We start from the raw sequence: 24,359 nt of genomic DNA, 5'->3' as shown, positions 1-24,359 counted from the left end.
ACAACAATAGAGTTCTTCACACTTCACACTCACCCAATCAAGTCCTAGTCCCTAGAACCAGCCCACACTGTGGCCCAGAAGTCCATAGCACTTGGCCCTTTCAAGGCTGCACTATCATGAAACTCAGCCTCAGGGAAAATTAGTTCATAGTGATTAGTTCTGCAAGCCATCAACAGAAAAGACAGAAATGGCATCTTTCAAAACTCCCAATATACAGTGAAGAAAAGCTGGAAAAGGAGAAAACAACAAACTAAACAGCTAACCATAAAACATTTCTCTGGAGAGAAAGAACAAGACCCAGTGTCAATAGGGGATAGTGAAATCCATGAAACCATGTGCAAAACTTCAAGGAAAAAATAGGAATTAGTTTAAGGCATTGAAAGAACTAAAAGAGGAATTCAAAAATAAAATAAGACAAGTAGAAGAAAAATGGGGAAAAATGAAAGTAATTTAAAAAAAATTGCTTAAAAAGCAAAATTGGTCAACTAGAAAGAAAGGCACCAAAATCTAATGAAAAAAGTTTCCTAAAAACAGAATTGACCTACTGGAAAAAGTGGCAAAATAAATTCAATAAAGAAAAGAGTACCATGAAAAGTAGAATGAGTAGAATGGACCAAAACGAAAAGGATTAAAAGGTCATGGAAGAAATCCATTCATTAAAAATTAGAATTGGACAAATAGAAGCTAATGAATGAATAGGATACCAAGAAGTAATTTTTGAAAATCAAAGAATGAAAAAATAGAAGAAAATACAGAATATTTCTTTGAAAAAAACTGACCTGGAAAATAGATTAAGTAGAGACAATTTAAGAATTGTTGGACTACTTGAATGTCATAATTTTTAAAAAGCCTAGACATCATATTATGAGAAATTATTAAAGAAAATTGCTTTGGTATTCTTGAATAAGAAAGTAAAACAAAATTTGAAAGAATTCACAAATCACCTCCTGATGTAAATCCCCAAATGACAACTCCCAGAAATGTTATAGACAAATTCAAGAACACCAAGGCCTAGGAGAAAATGCTGCAAGGAACCAGTAATAAATAATTCAAATATCATATAGCCACAATCAAAATTACACAGGATCTGGCAACTCCTACATTAAAATACTGGAAGGCTTGAAATATGTTATTCAAGAAGGCAAAGGGAACTGAGATTACCACCAAGAATCACTTGTCCATCAAAATTGACTATATTCTTTCAGAGGAATATAGAGTCATTTAGTAAAACAAAAGATTTCCAAGCATTCCTGAAGAAAATCCCAGACTTAAACAGAAAATTTGATGTACAAATATAAAATTCAAGGGAACCATAAAAAGGTAAATACAAAAGAGAAAAAAAATTAGGATCTCAATAAGGTTGAATTATTTATATTCCTATATGGAAAGATGACCTGTATAACTCTATTTTTTATCATTATCATAATAGTTAGAAATATACTTAGACAAAGGGTGTGGCAGTAAGCTGTTAAGAATGATATGCAAAAAATATCAAGAGGAGGAAAAGAGGAGTTCACTAAGAGAAATGGAAAGAGATATGCCAAATGTGGTGAATTATATCACCTAAAGAGGCACAAGATGGGGGAGAACCTATTACATTGGAGGGTAAGATGAGGTTAGTGGAGGATAATACTTAAAACTTACTCTCATTGCAATTGGCTCAGAAAGGGATGAACAGCTACATTCACTGGGGGTATAGAATCCTATCTTACCCTATTGAGAAGTAGAAGGAAAATAAGAAAGGAAGTGGTGGAGAGGGGAGTAATATAAGGAAGGGAGATGTTTGGCAGTGGAGTGATTAAAAGACTAGAGAGGAGAAAGAGGGGAATAAGAAGGGTGGTGGTGGTAAGGAGAATAATATGAAGGGAGGGAAATGGAGGGAATGATTAAAATCAAATCAATGGTGTGGATGGAAAGAGTGAAAGAAGAAAGGGAAAGATTAAAAGAGATAAATAAGATGGAGGGAAATATACTGATGGTAATCATAAATCTAAATGTAAATGGGATGAACTCACCAATGAAACAGAAACTGATAGTATAATGGATTAAAAACCATAATCCTTGTTAACAAGAAAAACACTTGAGGCAGGTAGACACAAGCAGAATAAAGATAAGGAGCCACTGGACTTCAACTGAGATTAAAAAAGCAGGAGTAGCAATCACAATCACAAAGTTAAAGCAAAAGCAGATCTGTTTAAAAGAGTTAAAGAAGGTAATTGCATCTTAATAAAAAGCAGTAGAAATAATGAAGAAATTTGACTACTCGGCATATATATACCAAAAGGCATAGCATCCACATTTTTAAAGGAGAAATTAAGGAGCTTAAGGAGAAAACAGTAAAACTATACTAGTGGGGAATCTCAACCTTCCTTAATGAGAATAAGATAAATCTAACTAAAAATAAATAAAAAGAGGTAAAGAAAGTGAATGAAATTTTAGAAAAGTTAGATTTAATAAATATATGGAGAAACTTGAATAGATTAAAAAAGGAATATTAGCTTCTTTTTCAGCAGTACATAAAGAAAATTTGATCATTGATTTGGGCATAAAAATTTCACAACCAAATGCAGAAAAGCAGAAATAATTTATGCAACTTTTCATAACATAATGAAGCAAATATGATCAACAAGGGTTCATTAAAAGGCAAATTAAAAATTAATTGTAATACATATATATATATTTCTTCAGAATTTGTGGATTAAAGAACAAATTATAGAAACAATTACTGATTTCACTGTATGTGAAATCACACATTCACAAGAGAATGACAATGACAAGATGCATAAAGGGAATCTCCCCCCCCCCCAACTCATCAGACCTTGCTGCATGGCTGGATGTCATCTGAATACTCCAAATAGAGGTCACTGGTTGAAGAGCAATAGGAACATGATCCAGAACTAAAGGTTATGGTTCTGACTCAAGATAGAGAATAAAGGGGTGGTGTGGGGTATGCTTGCTCTTTCTATTCCCTTGGATGGAGGCAGTGGAGGACCATGGCTAAGAGAGACAGTCATGTGGAGAAACACTTGGTCAGAGTTAGATTATAGTATATAGTATAGTATAGTGGTAGTCTCTGGGTGATCGAGTATGACTATTGTCTTTGTGCAGTTTCATCTACGGTGTACCCTCATGTGGCTTTGAAGTCCAAAGGCTGAGGCGCAGAGTGTGTGGCACATGGGGCATGGAACAAGTTGTTACAGGAGGTGCGGCTGTGGCCTGGTGTTGGCGTTCACGCGCAGCGGCAAGACGTTGACGTTGTTCATCTTCAAAAGTGGTGGCGGCATGGTGAATGTGGGTTCGCCAGCTGCTTCTGTAAGAGGCAGTGAGTTCTAGTTGCTTTGGTGTGATGCCAGCCCACTTCAAGTTGGACTTTAGCTGGTCCTTGAATCTTTTCTTTGGTCGGCCTTGTTTCCTGAGTCCAGCTGTCAGTTCACCATAGAATACCTGTCTTGGTATTTGCTGTGGGTCCATGCGGATGACGTGTCCAGACCATCGTAGCTGGGTCTTGAGGGCCATGACTTCCATGCTGATGGAGTTGGCTCTGTCGAGGATTTCCTGATTGGTGATTTGGTCCTGCCATCAGATTCTCATGATTGACTGGAGGGAGCGTTGGTGGAATTGCTCCAGCTGTTTCATGTGCTTCCGGTACAGTGTCCATGTCTCACAACCGTACAGGAGCGAGCTGAGGACCACTGCATTGTACACTTTGAGCTTCGTTGCAGTGCTTACACCACTGTGTTGGAGGACTTTGCAGCGCAGCCGCCCGAGTGCCTGGCTGGCCTTTTGGATCCTGGCATTGATCTCATGGTCTAGGGACCCGTCGTTGGCGATGGTGCTGCCCAGGTATTTGAAAGTGTTGACGTTAGAAAGCTGCGTGCCTTCGATTGTAATGGACAGCTGGTTCGTTGGCCTCCCTGGTGCAGGTTGGAACAGCACCTCTGTTTTGCTGAGGCTGATAGTCAGGCCAAACAGTTTTGTTGTAGTGGAGAACCTGTCCACAATGGTTTGGAGATGATTTTCTTGGTGGGCCATGAGAGCACAGTCATCTGCGAAGAGAGCTTCCAGGATGAGTCTCTCTGTTGTCTTTGTTTTTGCAGTCAGGCGGCGAAGGTCAAATAGTGAGCCATCCAGTCGGTATTTGATGTAGACGCCCAGGTCTAGATCCATCACAGCATGTTTTAATACTTGGGTGAAAAATAGGTTGAATAGTACCGGAGCGAGGACACAGCCTTGTTTCACGCCATTGGAGATGTTGAAGCGATGAGAAGTCTCTCCACCAGATAGGACTTCCTCTATCATGTCGACCTCAAAGAGCTGGATCAGTTTGACGAATTTTGCTGGGCAACCGAGCTTGCTGAGGATCACCCACAATGCTTCCCTGTTCACTGTGTCGAACGCCTTTGTCAGGTCTACGAAGACAATGTAGAGACTCAGGTTCTGCTCAAGGCATTTTTCCTGCCTTTGCCTCACCATGAAGACCATGTCGATGGTGCTGCGATCTGGTCGGAAGCCACATTGTGATGCAGGCAGGTTCTGCTCTGAAACAGATGACAGTAGTCTGTTGAGTATAACACGGGCGAGGATCTTTTAGGCAGTGGAGAGTAGTGAGATGCCTCTGTAGTTGTCACAGTCTGCTTGTGCACCTTTGTTCTTGTATAGGGCTATGATGGAGGCATCTCTGAGTTCTGGGGGCATGTCTTCCTCTTCCCATATGCTGGTCAGCACTATGTGGAATGCCTGGAGCGCCTTTCCATTTAAGGCCTTGTACACCTCGGTTGGGATCCTGTCCTTACAGGGTGCCTTGCCTGTACTCATTTGTTTAATGGCATTTTGGACTTCCTCTATTGAAGGAGAGACGCCAAGTTGTTCAATGGTGTCGTTTAGGGGGATCTGGTCAAGGGCGCTTTGGTCGACTGAAGAGGGTCGGTTGAGAAGCTGACTGAAGTGTTCTTTCCACCTGTTGCTTATGCCTTTTTTTATCTTTTATGAGAGTGTCACCATCAGAGGATAGCAAGGGAATGGTGGTGTGTTTTAATGGCCCATAGACAGTCTTGAGGGCACTGAAAAATTGTTTGTAGTTTTTCATATAAGCAAAGTGCTGGATTTCTTCTACCTTTTTTTCCCACCATCGGTCTTGCATCTTCCTGATCTCACGCTGTGCCATGGCTTGGAGAGACTTGAATCTGTCCTTTTTAGGAGCAGAGTTTGGGTTATTTTGTCACTCCATAAAGGCTTTGTTCTTCTTGCTCAATAGGTCTTCAATAGCAGTGTTCTCGTCAAACCAATCCTGGTGGTTGTGTTGTTTTGGGCCTACGATTGCCTCGATGTTTCCTTCACTGCGTCTCTGAACTGGTTCCATTTCTCCGTTGAGCTTCCAGTGAGTGGTCCCTTGGCAGACAGCTTGTTGTCCAGGCAGCCCTGGGATGTTTGCAAATAAGATGGATCTCTAAGACGACTCATGTTGTAAAATGCGTGAACTGTCTGGGCACGTTTTGGATGGCGAGGCGCAATGCACATTTGAAGAGTCGCTCTAACCAATCGTTGGTCTGTCCAGCATTCAGTTCCTCTCATGGCTCTGGTGATTTTTACATCCTGGAAGTCTCACCGGCATACAATGATGTAGTCAATGAAAAGCCACTGTTTTGATCTTGGGTGCGTCCACATTGTTTTATATTTGTTCGCCATTCTGAACACAGTGTTCGTGATGGTGAGTTTGAACTCTGAGCATTTGCTGAGTAGCAGTAGGCCGTTGTTGTTCATTTTGCCCACACCGTGTTTGCCGAGTACTCCTTTCCATCTTTCGTGGTCCTGTCCAATGCGGGCGTTGAAGTCTCCCAGTAGTATCAGCCTGTCATTTGTGGGCACTGAGTGCAAGATGGCACTCAGGGCAGAGTAGAACTGCTCGATGGTCTCCTCTGTGCTGGTCAGTGTTGTGGCATATGCGCTGATGATTGTGGCATACCGGTCTTTGCTGAGAGGCAAACAGATCTTCATGAGCCTCTCGCTGATGCCCACAGGCAAGTCTGGCAGCTGTTTGAGCAAACTGGTCTTGATAGCCAGGCCAACACCGTGGATTCTGTCTTCATTTGAGGCTCTACCTTTCCAGAAGAAGGTGTATCCAGTGGTGGGTTTGCTGAGTGATCCCTCTTCTGGTAAGCGTGTTTCGCTTAAGGCTGAGATGTCGATGTTATATTGCACCAGTTCTTTACTGATTAGAGCTGTTCTTCTCTCAGGTCTTGGGGTATTCTCTCTGTCAAGTAATGTTCTGATGTTCCATGCTCCTAGTAGAAGTTTCTTTGTATTTTTTCTTTGATTTCGACTGCTTAAAGGGGATGACCTGCCAGCTGCTGTGTGCTGACCGGGTGTTTGTAGGGCAGGCAATGTTTGGGACACCTTTTCTAGTCCCCTCCCTTAATTAGGGTGAGCAGTGCTGCCCTAGAGAGGGCTGCTCAGTCGCCCAGGATGCTGCCGAACTTCCCTGCTGCCCACAGGGCCGAGGAACCACTGGTCCGTGGGCCGCCTACGTGCAGGATCGTGACTACAACTGCCTGTGGTCACCTCCACCTGTTGTGTCGCCACTCCCCCATCGCCGCAGGTCTTGAAGAGGGTGGATGGGGTTAGGATAGATGAGTGCACAAAGATACTTGTGTGTGAAGGAGATTTAAGTGGAAAAGTCGATGCACAGAGACAGTCCCACTCTCTTGGAGTTGGAAGCCTGGGTCCAGTGGCATGAAAAATTGGTATGTCTAGAGACTTCCTCAGCTGCATTGGATGGCCGTGTTGTCCTTTGTGCTCCAACACACCCTGAGCACTCCACAGTGCTTCGCTGTGTCACCATCTCAGCCGTTGAACCTTCTTATTGGTTTCTTCCGTCTGTTCGGCCGAAGCAGTCTTCACATGCTGGGTGAGCAAAGCCCTGGTTCACCAGGGGTCGACGACCCGATGGCTACCCTCACAAGGTTTGGCCGGCCTGTCGAAGCCTTTGCCCGGGGTGTGGCCGCTGCCACATGCTAGCAGCTACTGGGAGCCACAAGTGAGAGCTGGGTGTCAGGTGGGGGTCAGAGGCTGGAGAGCTGCCCTAGGAGGGCACGACAAGCCCTCCATACCAGAGATACTACCCCTCCCTGAGCACCCCATACACCCCCAGAGTTAGATTAGTTTAGTTAGATTAGTTAAGGTTTTACTCTCTATATATCTGTTTTCTCTATTTTAAGTGATAATTAATAAATTCTATGGAAACTAAGAACCAAAAAATTTTAATTTAATTATAACATAATGTTGTTTCTCTTTTGTTTGATCATAAATTCCTCCTTTTTCCATAAATCTGACAGGTAAAGTATTCTATATCCACTTAATTTATTAATAATATCACTCTATGTTTAAATCACATGTTCTTTTTTACTTTTTCTTGGTATAGAGTGTGAGATATGGCTCTAAACCTAATTTTTGTCATACTCTTTTCCAAATTTCCCAGCAGTTTTTGCCAAATGAGTTATTATCCCAAAAGCTGGGATCTTTGTATTTATGAAACACTATATTGCTGAGATCCTGTATCCCTAATCTATTCACCCTTCTATTTCTTAGGCAGTACAAGATTGTTGTGATGATTAATGCTTATAGTAAATTTAAGATCTGGTACTGCTAGGCCACCATCCTCCACACTTTTTTCATTAGTTCCCTTAATATTCTTGAACTTTTGTTCTTGCTGATGAAAATTTAAGTATTATTTTTTCTAGTTTTATATAATAGTTTTTTTTTTTGTGGTTCACTGAATAAGTAAATTAATTTACCTAAGATTGTCATTTTTATTAGCTCAGCCTACACATGAGCAATTAATGTTTTTCCATTTGTTTAGATTTTACTTTATTTGTATGAAAAATTTTGTAATTGTGTTCATATATTATCTGTATTTGTCTTCGCAAATAGATTCACAAGTATTTTATATTGTCCAGAGTGATGTTAAATGTGGTTTAATTTTCTAATTCTTGTTGTTGGGCTTTGTTGGAGATATATAGAATGGCTGATGACCAATGTGGGTTTATTTTGTATCCTGTAACTTTGCTGAAGTTATTATTTTTCCTAGGTCTTTTTTTTAGTTGATTTTCTAGGATTCCCTAAGTATACCATCTTATTATCCACAAAGAGTAATAGTTTAGTTTCCTCATTGCCTACTTTAATTCTTTCAATTTATTTTTCTTTTCTAATTACAAAAGTTAGCATTTCTAGTATGATATTAAACAATATTGGTGATAATGAACATCCTTGCTTCACTCCTGATTTTATTGGGAAGGTTTCTAACTTATCTCCATTGCAAATTATATTTGCTGGTGGTTTTATATAAATACTACTCATTATTTTAAAGAAAGGTCCTTTTATTCCTATGCTGTCTAGAGTTTGTTTGTTTTTTTTATATATAGGAATGGGTGTTGTATTTTGGCAAACACTTTTTTCCTGCATCTTTTAAAATAATCATGAATTATATTAGTTTTATTATTGATATACTCAATTATACTAATAGTTTTCCTAATATTAAATCAGTCTTGCATTTCTGGTATAAATCTTACCTGGTCATAGTGAATAACCCATGTCATATATTTCTTTCTCTTTGCTAGTATTTTGATTAAGATTTTTGCATCGATGTTCATTAAGGAAACTGATTTATAATTATCTTCCTCTCTTTTTGGCCTTCCTGGTTTAGGTTTCACCTCCATATTTGTTTCATAAAAAGATTTTTGTAAGACTTCTTGCTTATTTTGCCAAGAAGTTTGTATAATATTGGGATTAATTGTTCTTTAAGTATTTGGTAAAATTCACTTGTGAATAATACATCTTTGTATTTTTTCTTTAGGGATTTTTTCCTTAAGAAGTGCATTGATGGTTTGTTTAATTTATTTTTCTCAAATAGTATTATTTGAGTACCCTATTTCTTCTTTTGTTAATCCCAGGCAATTTATATTTTTGTAAATATTTATCCATTTCACCTAGATTAGCAGATTTATTGCATATAATTGGGCAAAACAGCTCCTAACGACTGCTTTAGTTTCTTCTTCTTTGGAGGTAAAATCACCCTTTTCATTTTTGATACTAGTAATTAGATTCTCTTCCTTCCCTTTTTAAAAATCAAACTAGCCAGTGCTCTATTTTATTTGTATTTTTTTCTTCATAGAAACAAGTCCCTCTAATTTATTCGTTCCCTGTTCTTTTACTTTCAATTTTATTAATTTCTCTTTTGATTTTTAGGATTTCCAATTGAGTCTTTAATCAGTGATTTTTAATTTGATCTTTCTCTAGGTTTTTTTTAGTTGCATGCCTAATTCATTGACATGCTTTTTCTCAATTTTATTGACATAAGCATTTGGGGATATAAATTTTCTCCTGAGTACTATTTTAGCTGTATCCTAAAAAATTTGATATGTTGTCTCTGTTATAATTAAATTTAAAACTCCTGCTTCTTAGTTTCCATAGCGTTTATTAATTATCACTTGAAATAGAGAAAGCAGATATATAGATATAAAAGTTTAATCTAATCTAACTCTGATTATGTGTTTTTCTACATGGCTGTCACTCCCAGCCATGGTCTTCCAGCACCTTTATCCAAGGGAATAGAGAGAGCGAGCACTCTTTTATCCTTTCTCTTGACCTGCACCCATAACCTTTAGTTCTGGGTCATGTTCCTATTTTTCTTCACCTGTGACCTCTGTTTGAAGCATTCATGTTAAATCCAGCCATGCAGTGAGATCTGACAATCTTGGGGTAGGAGGTTCCCATTCCACAATCTCCCCTGTGATTCTATTAGGAGATGAGCACACCTCGTCTTCCCAATGAATATTTTCACATAACAAGTTTATACCTCTAAAGATTCTTCTGACTAGAGGTATATGACATATTTTACTTTACAAAGGAGGAATTACAACAATTTGAGGATAAAAGGAAAATTAAAAGGAAGAAAAAGAAATAAAAAGATTGACAGACACATGGACAAAATACTAATTAGGGGGCATTCCCCTCTGATATGAGTTTACATTCAGATTAAATAGGTTTAACCCTCTTCAGTTCAGTTTATTATATATCAAAGTTCACTCTGGATCTTTTGATGCAGTATGTTGTTTCAGCAGACTTCCTTATGGCACCTTCTCAAAAAGATTCACTTTCGAGATTCAGGGCATTGGCTTGTTTCCTTTCCTAAAATTTCTCCAAAATATTTTAAACCTTGGCTTTTAGGATAATTATACAATCACAAGATGTAAAATGAATAACTTGGTTATATTAAATTAAAAAAGGGTTTGTACAAACAAAACCAATAGAACCATGTTGAGAAGCAAAACAAAAACTGAGGGAAAATTTCAAAACAAATTTCTTTGATAAAGGTATCATTACTCAAATTAAAGAACTAAGTCAAATTTAGAAGAATGCATATAATCCCCCAATTGATAAATGGTCAAAGGATAAGAATTTTCAGATGTAGAAATCAAAGCTATCAATAATCATACGAAAAAAATGTTTGAAATCACTCTTGATGAGAGAAATGCAAATTAAAACCACTTTGAGGTACCACCTCATATCTATCAGACTATCCAATATGACAGTAAAGGAACATGATAAACATTAGAGGGAAGGTGGCAAAATTGCAATACTAATGTGTTGCTGGTGGAATTGTGAACTGTTCCAAATATTCTGGAGGCCAATTTGGAATTATGCCCAAAGGGATAAAAAAAGATGTATGCCCTTTGATCCTATAAATACCATTACTAACTTTGTATCCCAAAAATATTTTTTTACAAATGGGAAATGACCAGTTTGTTCAAAAATATTCATAGCTGCACTTTTTGTGGTGGCAAGAAATAGAAATTAGATGATGGAATACTTTTGTACTATAAGGAATTAGGAACAGGATGATTTCAGAAAGAGCTGGAAAGACCTTAATGAACTGATACAGAGTGAAATAAGCAGAACTAAGAAAATACTGTACATAGTAAGAGTAACAGCAATATTGTGGAACAATCAAGAGTGATAGACTTTGCTATTAATAGCAACACAATGATCCAGTACTATTCTGAGGAATTTATGGGAAAAAAAATGCTATACACCTTCAGAGAAGAACTCTTGGAGTAGGAATGCAAATGAAAACATGATTTATCACTTGTTTGTAGGAGTATATGTTTTGTGGGTTTGGTTTTATAAGATTATTCACTTACAAAAATCGGTAACATGGAAATGTTTTGCATGATAATGCATGTATAATTCAGATTGAATAACTTGCCAACTCCAGGAAAAAAGGAAGAAGGGAGTGAGACAATTTGAATCATATAAATTCAGAAAACTTATGTATAAATTTGTTATTAAAATAAAAATCTATAAATCGCTAATAAGAAAAGCACAAATCAAGACAACTCTGAAGATTCACCTCACAGGCAACAAATTGGTAAAGATGACAAAAATGGGGAAAATGAGTGTTACAAGGGGTTATAGAAAGATAGGAACATTGTTTCATTTTATTAGAATTGTGAACTGGTGACTCAGGTGATTTGGAACTGTGCAAAGAGATTACCAAGGAGATAAATGATAAAATAACGTCCTGATGTGTATAGTACAAAGGAATTGGAAACAAAATACAGTAGCTAGCATTTATGATTGTGTCACACTTTGCAAAGGGATTTATATATATATATATAATATATATATATATATTTATATACACACACACATATGTTAGTCATTTAATCCTCACAACCATTCTGTGTGCTATCTTCATTTAACAGATGAGTAAACATGATGAGAAAACTGACATGGCTATCCAAAGTTCTCACAGTTAATAAATGGCTGAGGCAGGATTTGAATTCAGGTCTTTTTGACTCCAATTCCAACACTAACTTCTGTGCCATGCACTTACCTCAAATAAAATAGATATCCATAATATTATTGTTCTGTAATGAATGATGAACATGATAAATGCAGAGAGGTATAGAAAGACAGATAAAATCATGCAAAACGAAGGAATTTAACAGAGGAGGAGAGATCAGAAGTAATCAACTTGTCAACAATCATTGGACTTTCTATATGCCCAGCCTTATGTCAGGTCCTATTAAGCATATATTAGACATTGTTCCTTCTTTCAAGGAGTTTAATCTGACAGTTGGATGAAATAAAATAATTAAGGTGAAATTGATTATATGACACCTGCTAATAATCAGTGTGATAAAAGTTAGGCAAGGAAGAGAGCACTGTGATAGTATGAATTCATAAGAGTAGACTTCACTAAAGCATCTTTTAGACTTGAGATGAATCTTCAAAAAAGATACATCTGACTATTCAGAGCAAGTAAGGAAGAATCAGGCAAAAGGGATAACATAACAGGTTGTCATTGGGAAATAAAAATTTGAGTTTGGGGGGAAAAGGAATAATAACAAGAGAGAGGATCTTGAAAGATCAGCTTCCATTACAACTTCTATTAACTATAATTCTTGCTCTCCTACTTCCCTTCTTTACCTTTGTACCCCCTCCAAAAGGTAGCAGAGATAATCTATTTTTAAACACAGATAAAATTATGATTAAAATTAAGTTGTGGTACTTTTATCTGTTCTGTTAGTGTGAATAAGGAAGGAGGACCTATTTGACTTCTTGAGAGGTTACACTTTACCTTAATTTGGAAGTCTCTGAGTTGATGAGATGAATAGGACAATTAAATGGAATAAGAGAAAAACTGTCATATATGCTGTAGAAAGACACTTGAAACTCTTAATTCTTTCTGCTTTTATCAAACTGTACTGAAGCCCATTTTTAGTGACCTCCTTCCCAACATCTCAGTATATCAGTTATTCCAAAAGTGAATATTTTTTTCTTACTTCTTTCTCCCATAGTCACATAGTTACTCCCATTGCATCATTCCCCAATGTGTCCCTCATTTACCTGGTCCTGATGATTGCTTGCAAAGGACATTGTAGATCAAAATAGAAAAGCTGTAGTCTCATTTGCACTTAGTTTGAATGAAGATCTATACATTTCCATTGGTGATATCTTTACTCTTTCTTTCTTTCTTTCTTTCTTTCTTTCTTTCTTTCTTTCTTTCTTTCTTTCTTTCTTTCTTTCTTTCTTTCTTTCTTTCTTTCTTTCTTTCTTTCTTTCTTTCTTTCTTTCTTTCTTTCTTTCTTTCTTTCTTTCTTTCTCTCTCTCTCTCTTTCTTTCTTTCTTTCTTTCTTTCTTTCTTTCTTTCTTTTTCTTTCTTTCTTTCCTTCTTTCCTTCTTTCTTTCTCTTTCCTACCTGTGTCTTTATAAATATGTTTCACACTATATTAAAAATATGTCAATGAAGCCAAATCTTGATTCCTACCTTGCGTTATACTGAATTTGAGAGGGACTCAGTCTGTGAAATGGACCATACAGTAGTCAAATGAAAAGCCCTTTAATAAAAAGGAATAATTTATCTCACTGTAATAATGCACAAACATGCTCTCCATGTCATACTAATTAAACTAAGCTAGGGTCGCTGGATGTTTAGCAAAGCCAACTTTTCCCTGAAGCCCTTGCTATTTTCTTAATGTCAATCTAGAGATGATCAAATCTAATTTAGTTCAGGAATGTGAAAGGAACTGTGTTCAAGTAGAAAAAAGTATGATGAGAAAGAGTAGCATGGGAGAAGATCTGTTGATTGCATGTTTCTTCCACTGTGGTGGCTCTTACTTTTGCTTACAATTAATTTACTAAACTTTAATGTTTTTGCCAAGACTATGTTCTCTGGAATCAAACAAGAGACATAATGTAACAGAAAGGAAATTAGGAATAATAGGTTTTGTTCTGATGATAGCATTTGGAGAAATTAAATTAGGAACATTTTTTACATTCTTTCAATTTTTCAGATTTGAAAAGAAGGATGGCTTTATTCTTCCTTTCTCTTTTCAGGCCTTGTCCTTCTGTCACTGTTGCCTTATTAATAGAACAATTTAAATTTAGTAATCTCTATTAAAAAGTAGAGTTTTATATGTTCTTTCTTTAAGGGGGAAATGAAAAGACCAATTTATATTTTTTTGTAGAATAAAGGATTTTAGGTCATATTACAGATACTGTTTGAAACCAAGTACAATTTTGTCTTTGATTTCTATTTTACCCTTCTTTATAAAACATGTGTGGGTTCCAGAGTAAAAAAAGGAGAGAAGACTTAACTGGGTGCCTGAGAGCAATGTTGATGGTAAAAGGAGTTTAGGATAAAGAGAAAAATGCTTCTGGTTACCCAGAACAGTGTAATTTTTTTTTCTTTTTCTTTGTTCTTAAAATAGAATGTTTTTATATGCCATTGTCAGCTACAATGGAGTTCAGAAATCCTCCCAGAAGTTATGGTAGCCATGAGGAGAGAATTATATCACAGGACTTTCAACTAGATTTTGCAAGTGCTATCTCTGTATTAAGTCCAACTGTCAGAAAGCAAAGTAATGGGAGCATATTATCTCAGTTCCTCACTGAGTTTCCTTCACGGAGTTGCAATTTAATATTTTACCTCTGCCTTTATGAAGGCTGATAGGAGAATCACTCATACGAAAAGCATTTCTTTATCTTTCATAAAACCACTGTTGAAGATAGTGTCCACTGTGTTATCCAATGTCCTTTATACAAGGACCTTTATGATAAATTCCTGCTTGAGTTTAGTTAAAAGGAGAAATGCTGCCTTGGCAAATAACCCAACTCATTATAGGAAAGACCATCTGTATGACTCCTGGGAAGAGGACAAAGCATATCCCTCAGTATGCCTTTCAGACTCATTTGAATGATGATCAAGGGAAGAAGAGAACCTATAAATGACCTTGGAACCCTTCTAAAGAGAGGTTAAAGATGACAGAAACTTTCTCTTTCTTCTGTAACTGTCATATTGATCTTGGGGAAGGTAGACGGGGAAACCTTTCAAAATGCTTTATCTTTCTAACACAGTGGAAATATGGCAATTTTCTGGTTAACTTTATAAGAACATGGGATTTTTGAGAGACAGTGTGGAACAATGTAAAGAACACTAGCTTCATTGGAAGCTAGACAGTTTTATTTATTTTTTTTAAACCTTTACCTTCCGTCTTGGAGCCAATACTGGGTATTGGCTCCAAGGCAGAAGAGTGGTAAGGGCTAGGCAATGGGGGTCAAGTGACTTGCCCAGGGTCACACAGCTGGGAAGTGTCTGAGGCTAGATTTGAACCTAGGACCTCCCATCTCTAGGCCTGGCTCTCAATCCACTGAGCTACCCAGCTGCCCCCTGACAGTTTTATTTTTAAAGGAAGAATACCTCATATTTCCTTTAAATTATTTTCAATTTTATAAAAACCTTCAAAGATCATCTAGTACAATTCCTTATTTACAAATGGAGAAACTAAGACCAACATAGAGATTTGCTCAAGAACACATATGTAGTAAATATCAACTTAAGATCCAAATTCAAGTCCTCTGTCTCTAAATACAAGTCAAGTCAAGGAACATTTATTAAAAACTTACTATGTTATATACTTTTCTTAGGGCTGATGATATAAACAAAAATGATCCCTCCTTTAAAGGATTTTTCAGTGTCCCACATCTGGAAGTGAAGTGTATCCCAAACTAAATAATACAGAAATGCAAACCCTAATTAAGAAGTCAGAATTAAAATAATTCAACATATATTTATTTTACACCCACTATGTACATGACACTGTGCTAGGTACTGGAGATGGAACATAATGTTCATCTAAATTGCCCACATTTGTACAACCATAATCCTAGAGTGCAAGAGACTGTTTGATCCAGTTTTCTATCCTCAAAGTATTATCACTAAATCATAGATGAAGTAACTGAGAGAGGTTAAATGACTTGCTTCAAAAAAAAAGTAGCTGGTATAATTGAAAATCTGTTACCCTGAAAAAGAACTACATTTCTTTGGAGCCCACTGACTTCCTGTTGTTACATACTTCCTGTAGACAGGGGATATTACACAGGGACATGGAGTGTCCCGACCTTGTTGGCTTGATGAAAGCAAGATTGGTGGTCATAAGGTGGGCATTTTGAACTGGCTGATCAGCCATGGGCATGTGTTTTTTTAATTCCTTTTATTACTTTATTGCTAATGATCTTTAATAATTCTCTTAAATATATTTTTATTATTGAAATTAATTTTTATTTTTACATTTTATGGCAACCAGAAGTTGGAGAAAAGAGTTCTCAATTTTTTAAGATAGCCGAGATAAATTCTTTTAATGCCACAATTTTTCATCCCCAACTCCCAACTACTCCCCTTGTGAATTCCAAGAGAACTCTGAATTCTCTTCTGAGCTTCTGCCCCACTTCTGCCATTTTTTATTCCCTACTTTTTGCCTGGTTGCCGTCTTTACTAACTCAGCTGTTTTTAGTTTGAGGAAGAGCCTTGTTCCTCTGGTATTGCTGCTCCTGATTCTGCTCACTCCTGCTGCTAAATCCCAGTGGTGTGTTTCTGCAGAGTTTCTGCTCCTACTCCTGAATCCTCCTCCTTCTTTGGCACCAGCTCCAGCCCAGGTCCTGACTGCTGGAAACTGCTGCTGTTTCTTTGTAACTCACAAACTTGGAGCCGCTCTCCGGGCAATACCTTGCCTATTTCAAACAGCTTCCAGTTTTAGGATGTTTTCTATCATTTATGGGTACACTGATTCTTTCAATTATCTTGCCTGAGATTCAGGGGAGAAATTCAACTCCCTACAACCCTTTGCCATTTGGGCCTGCCCAGTCTCTAAGATTCATCCAGTTTGGGATTCCTCAAACTCATGTTCTCCCTTTCTTCAGGAAATCCCAGAGCTCTGACAAAAGGAATCTGAACGGATAAAGAAAAGAACTTTAAAGAGACTAGAGGTGAAAAAATTTAAGCCTTTTCAGAATCCATTGTTTTATTAAAATCTCTGTATTTCATTTTATTTTGCTGATTGTTTTGTTTAAGTTTTAATTTTGTTGTTTTAAATTCATATATTAATCTGGTCAATACTATTCTATTACATTGAATTATTTTAATATACCATGTTTTAACTACTGTTATATTCTGTTACCTTTCCCCTATAACTATACTGAACAAGTATTATTGAATAAGCTCATAATATATATATATATATATATATATATATATATATTTATTTTGGCTTTGTTGATTGTCACATAGATAATGGATGGACTTCACCAAAACTGGTTACAATTGTATAATAACCTTTGGAAAATTTAATGAGCAAAATATCTCAAACTGATTTTAAGACATCTTTAGATATGATTTTTAATTTTTTTCAACAACTATGATCATTTTTCCTGCCTCTGAGTTATTTGTAACAAGAGGTAAAGAGTCCATTTTAGTAGCTTAAGTGAAACACTATTGTAATCCCTACCTCTTCATTGGTAAAAATGTGAATGGATGGGGCATAACAGTCTCATATCAAAGGAGCTGGCAATTTGTTCCCAAGGCATGATACCCTTGGATGACTCCTAAGAGGAAGCATCACTCATTTGTAACTCTTCAACTTACTCTACCCTTCCACCAGAATGATCTAGATTCTTAGTGACATTTTTGGACCCAACATGAAGAGTACAGAGGTTTGCTTTTTTCTATACTTCTCTGCAACATTTTTGTAATGATGAGAGTAATAGATTAAAAAAAAAATATCTCAGGTAAGTTTGAAAGATTTGCTACATCTGTAAAAATTGTGACAAATATCCATCAATTCATATGTTTTTTTTAAATGTCATACAGCAGATGCATGTAAAATATGATAGTGGGTTTGTTTGCTATTGCCATTAAATGGACTATTATAAATATGGGAATTTTGATACTTCATGAATGTGCATTACTTGCTGTACTACTGTTCTTTATTAAAAAAAAAAAAACTGTTAGTTCATCATGGCCAGGTTTGAAAAGGAAATGGATCTCATTTTTGGTGAGAAACCTTTTTATTCTGCCTTTCCTTAGCTGACACAGTGTGTCAATAATTGTAAGCTATATATTTTTTTATTTTTAAAAACTTTTTTACTATTGTTTTTGCTTGCATGTACAATATAATAATTCAGTTTTATTTTTCTCTCCTTTTATTATTTGAAGCAGATGTCACCAATATTGAGATTTTCTTTATTTTTTAAAATTCTGTTGTAATATAAGTTAATATATATGTATATATAAATATTATATATAGGTATATGTAAATATATATATATATATATATATTATAATATTCATACACACCCAAAGCTTTAAACTATGGAAACCTGGCATTTATTGATAAATGTTATGGGTCAATGATTAATGATTGTGTCTGATTCCAGGAGAAGGGAACAAAAGAGCCATTATACAGTGTCAAGAAGCACAAGGTCAAGAAGACCAACCAATCCCAACAGGGTTTATGAAAATTTGTAGTGTCAAGAAGAACAAGATCAAAAAAGACCAAACAAATCTAGGTAAAATTGATGGACTTCTAAGCCAATATGAAAGGACTCATAGCTAGTGTGAGACATGAGGTTGCGGTGCTTGACATATGTTAAGATGCAAGATGACTTGTATCCACACTTTTTGTGAAATATTCACAGAAAAGTACCGGAGTTTGTCTATCATTATGGCTCCCCCTATGCCTGAGAATGAAGGTAAAATCAGACCAGGAAATGACACTTCCCTATCACACAAAAATCTAGTCCTTTTTTTTTAATCTCATAGTATGGCAACTTCCTATAGTCTTGATTGCAAAAGGGTAAGCGGAATATTATTGCATTTGCCCACAGACCTGTGGAATAGAAATTACTTTAATTGGGCCCTGATTCAAGGAACTTTTATAGGTTTATTTTTCCTTTACCTAGAATTTTATATTTCATTTATTTATATTTGATATTTTATATTTCAACCACAAATTATTTTCTTTTTTATTTGGATTTTTAAAATATTTTTATTTATATTGTCAATTAATTCATATACTTAATAACTCAGTCATGCATTTCTAAGTGATCCCTGTGGTTTTAAACACCTTCTTCATGGGAGAACATATTATTATTATTCTAAATTACAAACTTTAAATTCTTTTTGAGAGTAATTTTAAGTTAAGAAATATGCTACCTCTCAGAATCCAGAAAGTGAACTCTTTGGAGAAGGCCCCATAAAGATACCTCCACAGACCTCATGCTATACCAGAAGATCCAGAGTGAACTTTGGGATGTGGCGATTTGAACTGTGTGGGGTTGAATGCATTTGTTTTGTATCTATACTCTTATGCTGAAGGGGACTGTACCCTAACTGGCTTTTTGTCAATGAGCCTAACAATCATGGGTTTGTTCTTTTCCCTTTTATTCCCAAATTAGTATAATTTAAAAGTCGATTATGTTAAAGGATCAAATTGGGAGAGATTAGTCCCCAAATTGATCATCAGGGGAAATGTGTAATTGAAAATCTATTACCCTAAAAAAGAACTACATTTCTCGGGAGCCCACTGACTTCCTGCCATTATGTACTTCCTGTAGACATGGAATATTAGGCAAGGACATGGAGGGACCCAGCCTTTTTGACTTGATGACAACAAGGTTGGTAGTAGTAAGATGAGTGTTTTGAACTGGTTGATCAGCCATGGGCAAGTGTTTTTTTTTTTTTAATTTTGGATTCCTTTTGTTCCTTTATTTCTAATGATCTTTGATAAATATCTTAAAATATAATATTTTTATTATTGATATTTAATTTTCATTTCTACACTGGACAGTAGTAGAAAGAACTAAAAATATAGGTCTCCTCTTACTTAGTACAGAGACCATTCCACACACCAAGTTACATGGATAATTGTTGAGATATATTTGTTGTATAGACATATAAGCACAGAAAATGCTTTTCAAATGCTTCTTATGGTTCTCATTTTTTGGTATCATTCATTTGTCAATTATTATCTACTACTAATAATTTTCATTTCAATAGTGCTTGTCATATGTTCTAGGCCTATGTTAATGCTTAAAAGTGTATGGCTTCATGTTGTATACAAATTTTGAAATAGACAGGATCTTGGAGATTAAATAACTATCCTCACAACAACCTTGTAAGATAAGAATTTTAATATTTTTATCCCCATTTTGCTGATGAGAAAATTGAAGTTCAGAAAGCAAAAATAATTTTATCAGGGCCATATTGCTGTTAAGTGTTGGTGCTGGCATTATAAATTAAGCTATATCATAAAATTTATAGCTGGGAGAATCTATTGAGTTAACTGAGTAGAATCTCTTCATTTAAATGTTATACAGAATTTGAAATTAGAGAGAAACTTAGAGGTATTCTACCTTGACCAAACAAATCTACTACTGAAATAGATTCCCAGAGTTGTTAAAGAGAAGGGAAAGGGACATATTATCAAAATATATAAAGCAGCATTTTTTTAAATAAAGTGGATGCCCATTGATTGTGAAATGGCTTAACAAATTATGATATACTAATGTGATGGGACATTGTGGTACCATAAGAAATGATGAATTCTGAACTACCTTGCAAAATTTGTTTCAACTGATATAAAGTTCAGTGAATAGTATCTAGAGAATATCTTAGAATGACCACATTAATGTAAATTAAAATCACTTTGGAGGTCTATCTGAATCCTGATCAAAGTGGAAACTCATGTCTTCAAAAGACTGGTAGAATATGCCTCCCATCTCTTGTCAGAGATGTGAAGGACTATAGAAGCAGAATGAGGCATAGATTTTCAAACTTGGTAAATCTGGTTTTTTGTTTTGTTTGACTGTGCTTAATTGTTTCAATACAGGTCTTTCATAGAGAAACGAGTTATTGAGTAGTAATAAAGATACAAAAAAGAAAAGAAAGCAAAATAAAACAGGAAAGGAAATGAAAGAGAAAAGGAAAGAGAAGAAAAAGAAAACAGAAGGAAAGAAAAATAGAAAAGAACATTTTTAAGAACACAGAAATCAGAAGGAAGTTCTGAAGAAGAGCAGCACATTTTTATTGCTTGATGTCCATCAGAAAACCAACTGACTTTGGCTAACTTTGGTGGGAATCAAGAATAATAGAAGCAGCTATTTTATATGTGATACAGGGCCTGGGTCTATCACTCCCTTTCCTGAAATAGAGGATGAAATTTATTTTGCCTCCACAACCTAGAGCCAGGATTTCCATCTGAATCTTGCAAAGTAAGATAAATTACATACCATCCTGTATGGAATTATACCCTTTGATTTTAATGTGACTTATTTGGAATAATAAGCTAAGCAAGTGAGATGATTAGAAAACTCAGACTTGCCAGGAATTCCAGGAGCAGCTGTTTGCCAGGCAGGGCACCAGGGATATCACCATTAGTTGCCCATTGCTTAATTTTCCTGATATGGAGCTCAACAAGGTACAGTTGATTTGGGAACTAATAGAAAAAGCAAGTTCATTTCTAATGCTTCCATTTGTTTCCTGCCAGCATCTGCAGGTTTGTGTCCTTGATTTGGAATACTTCATACATAGAATTGGCACTCTGATTGAATTCAAAACTCCATTTGAAAAAACCCAGGTCCCACTCACATTGTAGAACCTTCTTGTATGAATATCAAAATCATTACACATCAATTTGACCATGCTGAGTTCCAGCAATACTGCCTTGAGTGCAGAAATTTCAAAGATTTTAGGTCACTGCTGAAGCATAATGCTATTTAAATTTAGAGACTACCATACTCATCAAAATCTCTCCAAAAACACCTCCCCTGGTATGTTCAAGGGCACTAATCATTAAAACTAGAACTCAATAGAAGCAGCAAAGAAGAAAAAAATATGAATCAGGTTCTAAGTTACACTGAGGAAGTTTCCCACAATGGCAGAAACACTAATAAGAAGGAATATACTACCTCCTGATGTGGCCTGTTCTATTCATGGATATCCAGAGGCCACTCAAGTAGTGCTTGCTTTCTTTAAGGGAAAAGGAAGTATCAATAAATATAAAGTGTGTAGAGCTATTTCTCTTATCATGACACCGAGTCTAAATTCCCAATCAAGTCACCATTTCTCCAGACTCTGCCCTTCTGTCCTTAAACATATAAATCTCAGCCCTCTTCCACATCACAGGTTTTCAGATATTTGAAGACAAGCAACATGTACTTTCTGTCTTCTCTTCTTCCAGGCTAAACATCATGAGCTTCTTTAATTGACCCCCATACAACATGAACAAAGGCTCTCCAGCATCCTGGTTATTCCATTGAACTCAGAGCATTGAGGAAGGAGTTTTGGGGCCCATTCATTGTATTCTAAGAGCTTAGCACATTGCCTAACACAGAGTAGACCCCTACTTCATGTTTATTGCCTAAATGACTCTGAACCCATCTACATCATAGCCTAATGGATAGAGCACTGAGCTTTTGGGGTTAAGAACCAAATTTAAATCTTGCTTCCAATCCTTATTAGCTATGTGAAAGTGGTCAAGTCATTTACCTTGTTTCCACCTCAATTTTCTCAGGTGTGAAATGGGGATATTAATAGTATCTATCTCAAGGGATTATTGGGAGGGTCAAATGAGATAATATGTCAGGTGCCTTGCAAACTTTAAAAACCTTTATAAATGTTGATTGTTCTCAGTGACATCCTTTAACTGTGGAACCTAGAACTGAACAAAACAATCTAGATGCGATCTGACAAGTATAGAAGAATAATCACTTTCTTTACCTTTCTTAATGGAACTCAAGATCAAATGAGTTTTTTGGCTGCCATATTCTATTGCTGACTCATAATGAATTTCTAGCCTTTTGAAATTTCTAGGTGTTGTTGAAACTACTGCCTTTCCATGACTCTTCAGATTTATGGAGTCCTTTTTTGAACCCAAGCCTAGGCCTTTGCATATATATATATATATATATATATATATATATATATATATATATATATATATATATATGATTGAAATTATTCTGATTTGACTCATTCCAATATTCTAGTTTTCATTTTGGATCCAGACTCTGTCATCCAGTGTATTAGAAATATCTGTCAATTTTGGTTCATCTGTACTTTCATATGGTTACTGGCTTAGTTTTGTTATAATTTCCTTGGGGCATTAGCATTCATTATGTAGGCAACTAGCTTTTGTGCTGACTTAATATTAATATGATGTTAAAGAACACAAAGACCCCCAGATCTTTGGGTGAAGCACTTGCGGAAGATGTACAAGGGCATATCGTCAAATTTACATGGAATAAAAAGGCATGGATGAGTCGTTATTTTGGAATTACCTCTTCAAAGGCATATCCACACTGATGACCTCACAGGTTCATGGATTGAAATGAGGAGGACCTCAAAGATCATTTAGTCCAACCATCTCAGCTTACAATTGGGAAAACAGAGGTTCATGGAGGTTAGATGATTGGTTCAATGTCATATATGTGGCAGATGACAGAGTAACACCTCCTTTTTGAAAAATGATGAACAGATACTCAAAATGACATATATTTTTGGACCTGTCCAATATGAAAATTTGTCATATTTTGCAGAGATGATTTTATAAACACTTGTTCTACTCTTTCTTTTCCACTGGGAGAGGGAGGAAGGAGAACAATGAAGTGCTTGACAATTAAAAAAAATGTAATTTAAAGTAGAAAAATAATAGGACCTAAATTAGACTGCTAATTAAGTAGGGAATAGGGAAGAACTGAGTTCCAATCCTGCCTCAGACATCTGATAGCTGTGAGACCATGGGAGAGTTGCTTGCCTTCATCCTCCATCTCAGGTTGATCATCTGTAAAATAAGAGGATTAACTATTATGGACTCTAAGATTCCTTCCAGCTCTGAATCTATGATTATATGAGCCAATGAACTCAGGTCTCCTGACTCCAAATCCAGTGTCCTTCTACTGTTCTACACTATTGAAGCCCATGAAAATCATTAAATTCTGAGTAGATTCTGCATTTTTTAGGGCAGTACAAAAATGTTTAAGACATATTCATTTTCTGTTCCAGGCTCCAGCATTTTTAATTTCATTTACTTCTTCCCATTTTCCTCAATGATTTTTAGGAATAGTCAGAAGGATTTTAATTTTCCTCTTCTTGAGATACTGAACAATCCTGAACCTCTGAAAGTTTAGACAAAGAAGATGGTAAGGTGTGAATTGTGTTTGTTTAAAAATTGTTTGCAGGAGGTAAACTCAATTGTGGCCAACCACTGTTCACACCTCTACAAGTCTTCAAGCTTTTAGAGGTTTGTGATAAAAGGTACACCCCACTGTTCAACCACAGCAGCTTACCAGGGAGAAATGAAAAGGGAGAATTATAGGAGTAAATATAGTAATTGCACAAATGGCTTTTAAAGTGCTTGTTCTATATTTGGGGGAATGAAAAGAGCAACTTCAAATGACCCTGGATCAAGTTATTCCCATCTTTTTTCAGCTCTACCTAACAAGGCAGAATTTTTCACCAACCCGGA

The sequence above is a fragment of the Monodelphis domestica genome, chromosome 1 (assembly GCF_027887165.1).
Source record: "Monodelphis domestica isolate mMonDom1 chromosome 1, mMonDom1.pri, whole genome shotgun sequence".
NCBI classification, from domain to species: domain Eukaryota; kingdom Metazoa; phylum Chordata; class Mammalia; order Didelphimorphia; family Didelphidae; genus Monodelphis; species Monodelphis domestica.
Note: the sequence above shows the minus strand (reverse complement) of the source record.